Source organism: Papio anubis, chromosome 18, assembly GCF_008728515.1.
Source record: "Papio anubis isolate 15944 chromosome 18, Panubis1.0, whole genome shotgun sequence".
Lineage (NCBI taxonomy): Eukaryota > Metazoa > Chordata > Mammalia > Primates > Cercopithecidae > Papio > Papio anubis.
Genome location: NC_044993.1, coordinates 25,188,095 through 25,201,990, shown reverse-complemented (window position 1 = coordinate 25,201,990; position 13,896 = coordinate 25,188,095). Strand labels below are relative to the sequence as shown.

General features: G+C 39.1%; 1 long non-coding RNA gene across 1 annotated transcript in view; it reads right to left on the bottom strand.

Moving 5' to 3' along the window:
• The window catches only part of LOC103880494, a 30,697-nt gene extending 19,873 nt beyond the window's left edge, over window positions 1–10,824 (bottom strand). Inside the window, exon 1 of the long non-coding RNA XR_002519280.2 lies at window positions 9,862–10,824. This is a non-coding gene — a long non-coding RNA (uncharacterized LOC103880494). The remainder of the gene's footprint in view (window positions 1–9,861) is intronic.
• Between the last annotated feature and the right edge of the window lie 3,072 nt (window positions 10,825–13,896).

Sequence of the window (13,896 nt, the reverse complement as noted above, 5' to 3'; positions counted from 1 at the left end):
CTCCTCACCTTAATTGGGCCCCTCTCACCAGAGGAAAAACAAAATTATCCTGGAAAAAACTAGATCACCTCAGCATGTTCAGCCCAAAGTATGATTAAGTACTGTGCTCCAACTAGCTACTGTGATTTAATACTTAGCTTCTCAAAGCGTGCTGCATGGACCAGCAGCACTGGACTTCATTAGAGATACAGAATCTCAGGCTCACTCCAGACCGGCTTCACCAGAACTGGCACTCAAAGAAGACTCCAATGTTATCTCTATACATGTTGAGCACCGTTTAATGGAAAGAACGCCAATTTACCAGTCAGGAGGTTGGACTTCCGGTTTGTCTTTCAGGCAGATAGTAAAGACTCTAAATTCTGTGGTTTTGTTTCCTATTCTTTAAAGCAGGGATGTTTTCACCTGCTTTCTCTGGAAATGTCAGACATGAGCTGGAATAACAAAAGTAAACCCTGTCCTTGACTGTGTATTACAAGTAATATGCCTAGAATGCTTTTTGGATATAAATGCATTTAGGTGAACCTGCAAAAGCAAAACCAAACACAGAACTAAACACACACGTGCGCGCGCACACACACTTCTAATTGTCAGGAGCGGTGTCATGCCCAAGCAAGAGAAAAAGAAAGAGAAAGTAGCAAAACTCACTCCCTTGGACACTTCCTGTAACATTTATCACTTTAAAGATGTGTTTTTCCTATTTTCCTGCCCAAGAGAAAATTATTTGCAATTCTGCGGAGCTGCCCTTTATCCAACACTGCAAGGGCATAGAGGTAGAAAAAGGGCATTGAGTCTCGCTGGTACCTAAGACCCTGGATTGAATCTGTAATCCAGGCATGTAATTGGGGCCTATTTGCAAACACCACTGCTGTTTGGGAAAGGGTGTTATTGTAGAGGACACTTTTGAAAGTGGGTCCCCAGAGGACAGACTTTTATCATCTTAGAAGTTGAGATGCTATTTTGCTTCTCATCTTTCCTTATTCAATTCACTTTTATTCTTTCAGGGGTTTACATTATATATTTTCCTCTGTGGTCAAAATAGCTGCATTCCTAATTTAAAGATGTTTCATCATTAAAAATTATATTAAGCTGTTGACCATCCTCAGGGAAGACTTAATTTCCACTTTCTGCTGCAGTCAGCATGGTTGAGATTCAGTCCTTCCATAAACTTGGAATCTATTTAAAGCTATTTCCATAAACCTGGGGTTATCTGATACCTTTTCATAGTCTTGCTAACCAACTAACTACCTATTTTTAAGGGCCAATAAAATTGACCTGATTTCGGCTAAAAGGGAGAAACACATTTTAAATTCTGCAGAACTAAGACATTATAGAAACATAGTTTATAGAGAGAAAGCAATAAAATTGCAAAGTGCAAGTATTTGGGGGCCTTAGACTATTGCTGTTGGATTTTGGGAAGAAACTTGGGGGAGAGGGAGAGGGGTGAGCAGACATCCCCCCAGGGCACTCTTCACAGTTGATTTTAAGCCAAACCCACTGTGACTCACATCAGCACTTTTTTCTGAGGGAAAATATTATTACTAATGTTATCTTGCTCTTTGTTAAAGTAGCACATACTCAGTAGATGCAGACTGGTGTGCTCCTCATATCATGGGGTTTTGACCCAGTTTGCTTCTACTTTGCAAAGAGTATTTGGGCAAAACTGAAAGAAAATGGGTAAAAAATTCACACTATGACACCCCAACAATTCTCTCACTTTATCCTGTGAGCGGTTTTTATCTTTTTATCATTTGAGTTGTTCTCTGTATCTGTGCATATTTTGCATATTTGTATTCGTAATACGGGTATAATTGTTATTTCTTCCTTGCCGAAAATACTTTGCAAATATTTTCATTCTTTCCATGTAATTTGCTATGGCAGCCATAGGCAACTAATAAACCCATAAACAGTTTGCACCTTATCTGAGTGCAGTAAGCAGCCATTGACACACTTACATTTAGAGATAGCATCGTCCTGTAGAAAAGATCGCCCTGCCTGGAAAGCCAGGATGGGAAGACACTACTGGAGGCAGAGGTATTTCATTCATTCATCCATGTAATAAGTCACTAATTCATCCATTCTCCAAATAGTTATCACATGCCAATTCACTATGCACTTGGCTATGCAAGGTTCTAAGCAAAGGGTGGAGAACAGAATTGATTCTGCACTCATGAAACTGAGAATTTAGGGAAGAGATTGCCAAGAAAGGAAAAGCAAATAAATAATCACAAATTGTGTGAATGGCAAAAAGGAAAGGAAATGGTGAAGGATGAGAGGGGGATAGAGGTGGGCAGTAGGTGATTTGGTTTAGGTCTGGTGTTAGAGCTGTCCCTGTGAAGTCCTCTCTAAAGTCCAGGAAAGAATGAATAGCATCCCTGGCAAAGGGAACAGCACATGCAAAGGAGATCTGGAAGCTGGGAAGAGACTAGAAAGAACAGAGTGGCCAGGACATTGTAGAGAAGAAAAGAACCACAGAAAATAAAGTTGAGGACCAGTGAAGGCCACGTGGTGCCACAGCTCCTGGGCCACAATTAACAGTATAGATTTTGTTTCATATGTAACAAGAAGCTAAGGGAGACTTTTAAACAGGAGGAAAACTTAGTGCAATTTCTGTTTTATAAGGATCTCTCTGGGCCGGGCATGGTGGCTCATGCCGGTAATCCCAGCACTTTGGGAGGCCGAGGTGGGTGGGTCACCTTAGGTTAAGAGTTTGATACCAGCCCGACCAATATGGTGAAACACCATCTCTACGAAAAATACAAAAATTAGCTGGGCGTGGTAGTGTGAGCCTGTAATCCCAGCTACTCAGGAGGCTAAGGCAGAAGAATTGCTTAAACCTGGGAGGCAGAGGTTGCAGTGAGCCGAGATCTTGCCACTGCACTCCAGCCTGAGCAACAGAGTGAAACTCCCACTCAAAAAAAAAAAAAAAAGGATCCCTCTGTCTTCTGGGCTTCTGAGTGCAGAATAAGGAAGAATCAAAATGGGATGATGAGGGAAGATGCCACTGCACTCTTCCAACCATGAGCTGATGGGGCTTAAACTAAGGCGATGGAAGTAGAAATGGAGAATTGGTCAGATCCAAGATACATTTTGGAAGCAGAATTAATGTGTCTTAAGAATATAAGCCATAGACTGAGTAAAAGAGGGCAATGGCTAATGAGATTTCTCAAATGGTTTTTTGGTTACACCAAAACCACTCCATTTTAAGTATAGATATTTTACAGTAATGTCCTTTTATCTATTAAAATATATAAATTATGCATATTAATGAATTTGTTATACATTCCATGATTATTAAACAGAATATATATTTAAACCTAAATGCATTGAGGATCTGATGTTTTTCTTTATCAATTTGTGTGAGTTTGTTTCTCATCAGATATAAAAACTTTAGGCCAGGCACAGTGACTCACATCTGTAATCCCAGCACTTTGGAAAGCTGGAGGCAGGCAGATCACCTGAGGTCGGAAGTTCAAGACTAGCCTGGTCAACATGGTGAAACCCCATCTCCACTAAAAATACAAAAATTAGTCGGGAGCGGTGCCGTGCACCTGCATTCCCAACTACTCAAGAGGCTGAGGCAGGAGAATCACTTGAACCCGGAGGAGGGGTTGCAATGAGCCAAGTTCAAGTCACTGCACTCCAGCCTGGGCGACAGAGTGAGACTATGTCTCAAAACAACAACAACAACAAAAACAAAAACCTTCATTTTAAATAGTGTCAGTTATATGTGGTGTCAATGTTATTCTTGGTTTGTATTTTTAAATGTTTATCTTAATTTTCCATACATGAGTGTTTAAGATTTGTGCATCATTAAATTCACCTCTTTCTTTCTGATTTTCCCTAATCATTTAAAGCTTAGCTGTTGTCATGCTTCATATGATCTAAGTCTATTTTACAATTTTGTGTGTGCATGTGTATACTTCATTAATCCATTTATTGTTTGTTTTGGCATATGCTATACAGCATATTAATTAATTTTTACTCCTAAATTATGAACAGGTATTTCCAACTTCATTTGTTAAATGACCATCCTTGTCCTGATCCCTATGAAATCCTAATTCATCATACATTACGTTCCATATATGTCATCAGATATTTTCCTTGGACTTCTGTTGTGTTCCTGTGATCTATAGTCTGTGTGTCTGTTGAAGGGAACAGCATATCTCTACTATCTATTACTCTCTGCAAATAATTTCTGCTTGATATTTCTTTATCAAAATAATATTTGCTAGACATACTTGCTGATCCTTCTAAGAAAACAAGTCTCTTATATTTTTAGTTATTATTTAAATGCGTAAGTATTTGAAAATAAATTGTATATATTTACTTTGTAGCTTTTATATTTAAGATTACAAATGTGAAACTATATGAGGATCCATCTGGTTTTCTACCATAGAATTGTCAGTACTCAGCATAGAATAGTATACCTATTAGTGGCTCAAAAACATTTTATGAATAAGTAAATAAATGAATACAGTTCAATCAACTACATTGACAATAACATTTCAAAATTAACCTGAGAAAGCCATCTTTATATTGTTCGGTTTGCTCATGCAGAAACAAAGATTGTTTCCCTTTCTTGCAAGCCCTCTTTTATACACTTTGTTTGCAAATATAGCTCACAAATACTTTCCATTATTTTTAGTATATGATTATTTTTTTCTACATGATTGAAAATGAAAATTGACCTTTTGTTTTTATCATCTAACATATTACTGTTCTTTACAGAAAAACAGTTGATTTTACTTATTTTGTAGTCAATCACTACAATAAACATTTACTGATTCTAGTGACATTTTAATAAAACCTAATATACCTTTGATTTAAGCTACACCATTAATTTAATGACAACTGAAAATATAACCACATTAAATAGACACATGATGATAAGTCTCATTTCAGTTTCACATTTTTTTTAAACGAGTCCTAATATTGATGCTATTCTGTAGTTTCTATACCATTGTTCGGACTGTGCCCAAATAATCTATAAGACATAACTTTTTTTTTACTTTTTGTCATACATTATAATATAGACCAAAATTTCAAAAATTATGATAATGCATACTTTTTCTATTAGGAATGAAAAAAAGTATGATTTTTCACTTAGCAAATATTTACTGAGTTTCCACCATGGAGACATAGTTAACAAAATGTACTGAAGGATGCTGGACACTGAGCACACAGAACCGGAATATGTGAAGACCCAGCACTGAGAGCAGAGCTGCCCATATTGTTACTTCTTTGTGTATTTAACCGAGGGGTAATTCTGGTGTCAAATTCAGTAAAGATTAAGAAGAGTGTTCTTAAGTCTGGCTGCATATGAGAATCATACCTGGGCTCCTCTTAGCAATTCAGATTTCTTTATTCTGAGAAGGGCTCACATGCAGGCACATTAGCCAGCTCCTCGGCTGCCTGAAAATTCAGTCAGAGCTGAGTTCTTTGTTCATGGTGGATATATGTAAGAAATACCTGCAACCTAAGGATTCTCGGGGCCTTCAGAGGGCTTAAGTGCACATTAAAACCCTAAGGTCATTACAGAATTGCTAGTCCACATCTAGCCTCACAGTTAAATTTAATATTTCATTTGTGAAATTAACAGATGAATTTGTCTCACCTGCTAGATGCTAAGCACCATGCAGGTAAGGATGATGTCTACATTTACTCTGCTGCTACCCCAGGGGCTACAGTTTCCCAAACATTATTGACTATGTTTGTTGTTGTTGTTGTTTTATTTTGTTTTATTTGTTTGTTCATTTTTTAGTATCTCATGTAGCAGTAGTTCTAAGGAACACATTTCTGGAAAACACTGCTGTAAAATAAGTACTTTCCAGGATTATCCTCCCAGGTGTATTTCCCAGGGTTTTCTTATTAAATGGAGGTGCTCAGCTTCTCAAAGAGGCAAGCAAACAACAAGAAGGGTAACTACACTCGTATTTAGAATTGAGCTTTCTCAAACAGCTGATTAATATGTAATTGCCAGGAGACAATTTTCAGTTCTTAAAAGTATTGACTACATTTTCATTTCATGAACAGCAATGAAAAGCATCTGTTATGTGTCAGGCACAGCTCTAGATATTATACAAGGTATGTAATATAAATCAATACACATTTACTGAGTCTGATCATGTGTGAGAAGGGGATGCTAGTAAACAGTGCATGGTCGGTCCTGATCTGGAGCTTGCAAGCTTGTGAGGAGCTCACATTCTTATCAAAAAGACAAAATCCATTACGCAACATGGTTGACTATTCCCTCTCCAGTCAGTCTCTTCCCTGCCTTTCATTATCTTAAACTTCTGACCGCTATGATATACTTTTTCGAGATACTACTCCTTAAAATGGTATTCCCAGGCTCTATTCTCTTGCTTTGCTTCATTTTCTCTCCTCATACCATCCTTTATTTTCTCTTGCTAGATAATTGTATCCATTCCTCTGACTAGCACATATATGCTAATGATGCTAAAATCCTTTTTTATTATATGCTTAATGAATCTTTATAGTTCATTAACTCGTGTCAAGTATTTACTGAGTTTTCCTGTTGCCTACCAATAGGGCTGAAACATAGCAGATTCTTAATGTTTTGTAAGAAGTTAGTTTACTAAATTACGAAATGCTCATTTCCTGAATTATTATTATTATTATTATTATTTTAGACAGAGTCTTGCTCTGTCACCCCCAGGCTGGAGTGCAATGGTGCAATCTCAGCTTACTGCAACCTCCACCTCACGGGTGGAAGGAATTCTCCTGCCTCAACCTCCTGAGTAGCTGGTATTATAGATGTGCCCCACCTTGCCTGGAAATTTTTTCTTTTTTTGCATTTTTAGTAGAGATGGGGTTTCACCATTTGGCCAGGCTGCTCTCATCTCTCATACTCCTGACCTCCAGTGATCTGCTCGCCTCAGCCTTTCAAAGTATTGGGATTACAGGCATGAGCCACCTTGCCTGGCCTACTGAAATATTCTTAATGCCAGAGTTGTGTTCCAGATTTATGAAGAGTGGGTTTTGCTGTTCTTCAGAATGGTAGGAGACAGGGTTGTCAACACAACATTGGAATAGATATGATGACTTTATAGCACAGGTTGTTGAGATCCATTGATGTTGTTGCAAAGGACAGAATTTTCATTTCTTTAAGGCTGGGTAGTATTCCATTGTGTATATATGCCACATTTTCTTTATCCAGGCATCTACTTTTGGATACTTAGCTTGATTTCATATCTTGGTTACTGTGGATAATGCCTCAATCAACATGGGAGTGCCGATGTCCCTTCGACCTACTGATTTCAGGTCCTTTGAGTATATACCAAGAAGGGGAATTTCTGTATCATGTGGTAGTGATATTTTTAGTATTTTGGTTTTCTTTTTGATGTTTATTTTTAGAGAAAAAATCTTTCTCTGTTGCCCAGGCTGGAGTGCAGAGGCACTATCCTAGCTCACTGCAGCCTCAGATCTCAGATTCCTGGGCCCAGGTGATCCTCCCACCTCAGCCTCCTGACTAGCTGAGATCACAGATGCCAGTCAATACACCTGACTAATTTTTGTATTTTTGTATAGATAGTGTCTTTCTATCTTGCCCACACTGGTCTTGAGCTGCTGGGCTCAAGCAATTCTCCCAACTTGGCCTCCCAAAGTGCTGGGATCTCTGGGATAAGCCACCATGCTCAGCCCTATTTTTAGTTTGTTAAGGAACCTGCATAACCATTTTCCATAATGGTTGTACTAACGTACATTCCCATCGACAGTATACAAGAGTTATGTTTTCTCCAATATTTGTTTAAATAGTCCATGTAAAGAAGTAGATGAACAATGCATGATTGTATTAAAATATTATTTATATATATATGTATATATATATACACCATAGAATGTTACTCAGTCATAAAAAACAATGAAATCATATCTCTTGAAGAAACATAAATGGAACTGGAGGCCACTAACCTAAGTGAAATGACTCAGAAAAAGAAAGTCAAAACTTGCATGTTCTCACTTACAAATGAGAGCTAAACGATGGCTACACATGGACACACAGAGTAGAATAAAAAACATTGGAGAGTTCAATAGGTGGGAGGGTAGGAGAGAGGTGAGAGATGAATTACCACCTATTGAGTACAATATACACTATTTGAGTGATGGGTACTTGGAAAGCCCAGATTTCACCACTACACAATATATCCATGTAACGTAACTGCACCTGTACCGTGTAAATCTATTTTATAAAAGAAAAAAAAAGAATGTTTGTATAGCAAACATCACTCTGAAAATAAGTTCAGGTTTCTTACCATCCAGTATAATAATGATAATGTCTACCTTCAGCGTAAAAAGCATGCATGCACAATGCCAATTATAAAAGTCATAGGTTCCCTATACTTAGTGTTAACCTCCTATAATGCAGGTTATTGCATGTTCAGGAGTCATCCTGAGGGGACTGAGGATATGGGAACTGAAAATAAAAATGTTACTCTAGCTGGGGCTATTGCTGTAATAGTCTTTTGTCTCTGAACCAGGAGATGCATGTCTTTTGTTATTATTCATGAGGCTATGGCAGGTTAACTTGCAGGATAAAATCTATCCCATTTAATTTCTTAGCATCTAGATTTCTCCCAGCATCTAGAAACGTCATGAGAAAGTGCAGTAGAGAGAACATCAGATCTGGAGTCAGTATAGCTGGCTGCGATAGTTACTACCATTGTGGCCTTGGACAAGTCACATAAGCTTGCTGAACTTCAGTTATTTTACCATGAATGTGAGGACAGTAAGACATTCCATACCTTGAAAGAGAAGGAGGACAGGGAGAAGGAGAGGGAGAGGGAGAGGGAGAGCGAGATGGAGAAAGATAAGGAGAAGGAGAAGGAGGAGGAAGTGGAGGAGGAAGAGGAAGTGGAGGAGGGGAAGGAGGAGGGAGAGGAGGAGAAGGAGGAGGAAGAGGGAGTGGAGGAGGAGGAGGTGGAGAAGGATGTGAAAAGAAGAAAGAAGAAGAAAAAGGAGCAGGAAGAGGAGGAGATGAGATTTAAATGTACGTTTGAGAAGAGATTTTGAGAAGCATTGGAAACTCACTCACTTCAATATCCACCCCTATTTCCATCCACAAAAGATTTAGAAACATTATGAGTCTTTCTCTGTAATTCAGTTTTATGTGGCTGATTGCTTCTGGAGGTGGGGAAAATAAAGAGCCTGGAATAACCAGAACCTCCCTTCCCCAACCCTAAGGTCCTATCAGGCAGACTCATTTTCTGGAGAGGAGAGAGTGAGGGGCTCCCTGTCCAGGAATGAGGAAATCTCTAGTCAGGATCGGCAGGCAAATTTTATTTCCAGAGCTTATTTCCCATTAACAAGACTTGACAGCAGTTCTATTTTTTATTCACAGTAAATATGTGCCTTTGTTAATTAATATCATTTTTAATAACAACAAATACTAATCAAAACTTCTCCATAGCCAGTAGTACCCCAAATACCCAAACACACAGGCTCTATTAAGCAAATGTATGGACTGGGTGGCTCATGCCAGTAATCTCATCATGTTGTGTGACTGAGGCAGGGGGATCATCTTAGCCCAGGATTTCGAGACCCCATCTCTACACAAGTTTTTCTTCGTTAGCCAGGCACGTTGGCACAATCTGTAATCCCCGTTACTCGAGAGGTTGAGGTGAGAGAGTGACTCAAGCCTGGGAGACTGAAGATCCAGAAACCATGGATCTCACCAATGCCCTCTAGCCTGGGCAACAGAAAAGACCCTGTCTCGAAAATGAAATAAAATAAAAATTTATGCACAACTTTTATTTTTTCCATCAAGATTTCACATATTGCTGCCCAATTACATTCAAGACCCCTCCTCAAACCAACCCTCCCTCAAAGTGGAACAAGACAGACCTTGAATGGCTTCCCTTCTGTTGTAGTTTCCTTCGCTTATATCTGACTTTCTTATCATCATATCATTAACATAATGAGGGAGGGTGGTTGTTGCCAGAGCAACCCGCTGGGGTTGGTTTTTGTTGAGAATTCCGTGTCAAATGGATAAACACCAACCATGTTGAGCTTTAGTCTCATCTTTTGCTTATGGTGGCAAGTATGCAAATACCAATAAGTTCTCATCTTCTCTTTCTTCTTTCTTTCTCCACCCTCCCTTTCTCTCCTCTTGCTGTTGCTATTCCTCCTACTACTCCTGGAAATCCTTTCTTTGTGTGTTTGTTTGTTACTACTCCCCAAGCTCTCTTTGAACTATACACTTAATAACAACTCACTTTATATCTAACCAACACTGATTCCATTGCCTCCTTCAACACAATGAATTATACGTTAGATAAGCACAATTTGGATTACCTACCCAATAGCTTTCATAATTTTATTTCAATCAACTCTTATTCTTACTTTAATGATTTTATCCTTGTTCTGAAGACATTTATACAATTACAGGGTTTGTATTGCTTTATGTTGTTCTAATATGTATTTAAATAAGTATGTTAAAATTAAGACTCAATCATCCAATGCCCCCTAAATTTATCCTGTATATATCTGTAGATACTCTTGAAGCATAGCCTGCTTTAAATGCATGTGTTTTCTTCCTCACTTTCAAGAGCTTTCTGTGTATAAAAAATTCCTCTTCTCATGTTATCTCTTTTTTTCACACATTAATGAAGTTGGAGAATTTTCTTATATTTATTTAGGGAACAGAAATTCTAGATCTTATATAAGCCACCTGAGTCATATTGAACTACCTATAGGTCCCTGAACACAAAAGACTACTTCATTTGATAGGGTCCTTATTTATTCTCTTCCCTCTTCCTGTAATACACTTCCCAATTTTGTACTTTATTTGAAAATTTTCAAAATTCCTCTAAGATAATGTCACCTGTTTCAGGGAGCCATCCAGTCTCTGATTTGGTTTGAGGACTCACTTTTTGCTTTCAGTGCACCTTAAGGTACACGTAAGATAGTAATTGTGAACTCATCCTTTTATATGTGTAAATACAACTTCAGATGAGTCCATCAAAGAGTGCCTGAGGAATCCAAAGCTTGCCTTAAATTATCCCTGTGTCCTCAGGGCCTGTTATCACATCTGGCACAGAGAAGTGGCCCAACGAAAGGCTGGAAACTGAATCAGTTGCATTTTCTTTCACATCCTTACAGTGTCTTCCCAGATGCAAATTGAAAGTATCACCCTTAATTGTTTTAAAACCAATTCCAAGCACAATCTTCGGATTCCCAATAGCACAATTTCTCCTGCCTCTTTCTATTTTCGTAAGTCCTTAACATTTTACTCTTTGGGCCTGGATACTGGGAGGATTTATATATTGAAGAAAGTGGAAGACCCACAGAAATGTTTCTGGTATTTATGTTTTGTTTTCCAAACAGATGGCAGATTGGGAAGATTCACATTGAGTATACTAGGAAACATTTTCTCCTCATTCAGGACTCAGGTTTCCTGATGTTCACTATATATTAGTGCTGTCAGGAGGAAAGAAGCCCATCTTAGGTTTCTCATGGATTTGCTGATGAAAGTAGGATGCCCTGAGGAGGAGTATTGTGGAGCTGTGAGCTCCCTATGGGATCTCCAGGGAGTGAGTTTCTGGCATCAGAAGCTTGAGTTGCCGAAGGTCTCCTTTGGCTCTGATCATTGTAATTGTCTGTCAAAACAGTCAGCTTATGGTAGTCTCTTCCCATCTTCTGCTTGCAACAATGTGCATCCGTACATCTGGGCAAGCAACACCAATTACCTTAACCATTTTAGCCTTTCTCGGACACACACTAGCAACGCAGGCACTATAGCCTGAACCACCATTCCCTGCCCTCTCTCCATTTGAAACTCCTTGGTCAAACTCCTCACTCAACCCAATAGCAGGAGTATAACCATGGGATTATGTTCATGCCGCTGACTACAGAGTGAGACATCCTGAATGCAAACCCCAACTCGGCCGCTTTTAGCTGTTATTTAACTTCTCCATGACTTGGCTTCCATATGCTTCAAATAGAGCAACACTACCTAATTCAACATACCTATTTGAAAAGTAAAAGATGCTAATTTATAAATCATGCTTAGTTAAAATTTTTATATTTTCTACCTTCATTTATGTTGGTTTAAAAAAAAGACAGGGAAACTCTTGGCCTTTATTCCATTAGCTACTTTCAGGATTATGGGAGCCTCATTCTATGAGGCCACTAGGAAGTCAGTTTATTTTTAATCTACAAAAGAAGAAATTGAGCCTCAGGGAAGCTAAGAATTTTGCCAGAGTTCATACTTTCAGTAAAAACCACGAGTCATGATTAAAACCCAGGTTTCTCTGAATTCAAAGCTGTGTGAGTTATTTTCTTCACTCTTATCAAGCTGTATGTATGACTCTCTTGCAGCATTCTTTATATGGCTCTGAAGTTGTCCATCTGTTTGTATAGCAAGACCTTGAGTCCTGGAGGTCAGGGATCCCTGACCACCTTCCTCAGCTTGGCCTTTCCCAGTGCCTGACATGGAAGGGGTAGGGGTACCATAAATATCAATAAGTGAGGCAATAAATTCTTCTCCTCACACACTCCTCCATGATGTACCGCAGTGCTTTCTGTTTTCAGGAGTTGCCCCAGACTGGTTCCCAAGCCTTCTAATGGAGAGCACTATTTTCCCAGTGAGAAATTGGGAGGTGAGCTAAAGAAAAGTAAAACTATCATCAAACATACTGACTTTTCCTTTGGCTTCGATGTGACCTGACCTTTCCAAAGGGAAGATCAGCAATGGGGACTGCACTCACTTGAAACAGGTGTTCCCGCCAGGCAGACCTGTGCTGAAACTCTGTCTTGTCATTTACAGGCTATATGCTCCTGGGTGAGTCACTGGCCTCCCAAGAGTCACACTTTTCTCATTTGTAAGATGTGATATTAATCCTTATTTCAGCTTAATTATGAATATGAGAGGTTCCAGCACACACCAGGCACTGCATAATATCTGTGCCTTCATTGAAGCTTTCTCTACCACTGTATCCCCAATCCCATAAATTGGTTTAAGCTGGGTGAGTTCTCACAATTGAATGAGTGCCACAAGATTAGCACTACTCCTTGGTACAGGCCTCCAACATAGGCCCCGCCAATAACCCCTGGGACCACCTCCCACTCCCCAGGGTGCATTCCACTGATCCGTGCATTCCACAATGCCAAGTTCCTTTCATGCCTCACCCTTTTGTGGGTCCCAGTCATAACCTAAAAAGACAGAATGGGGGTTACATAAGCCATTCACATTTTTCCTAAAGGAAAATGTGCCTTGTTGATAAGATTGAACTAACATTTGCTCACCATTTAAGGTATACCTAGCTCTCTATTAGTTGTTTTCACTGACATGAACTCATTTAATGCTCATAATGACCACAGGAGTTGGGACTATTATCTCTTTTATAAATGAGACCCTCAAGATTCAGGGAAGTTCTGAATTTGTGCGTTTAGTTTATACATATTTACTGAAGACCATTCATACAGCCAGGAGCCATATAACTTGAAGGGGCCACAAAGATCAACTGGTAAGGAAGCATGTTACTTGAGTTCACAACCTAGTCCTGTAACCCTGAGCAATGTGCTTTAAGTCACTGTGCCTCTGTTTTTTCATCTCTACAATGGAGGTTGAGTTTTGATGAGATTTCAGTACCTGAGATGCAGAATGAAAAACATTTAGCAAGTGTCTGGCATACAGAAATGTTCAAACTGTGTTCACTGTTGTTAAGAAGAGAGGGTGAGAAACAGTACAGGAATTCAAAGATTGAAAACAAGTAAACAAATAGGTGGTTTATGTTTCGCAGTGGAGAAATTAACAAGTCAGCACATATGCATATGTGGAGATAATCAACTCTGCTAGAGGAACGGAAGGCTCCACGTGCACGTGACTCCTAGGTTAGCAGACGTGCAGATTTACTAGAGTCCTAGGCCAATACTCAA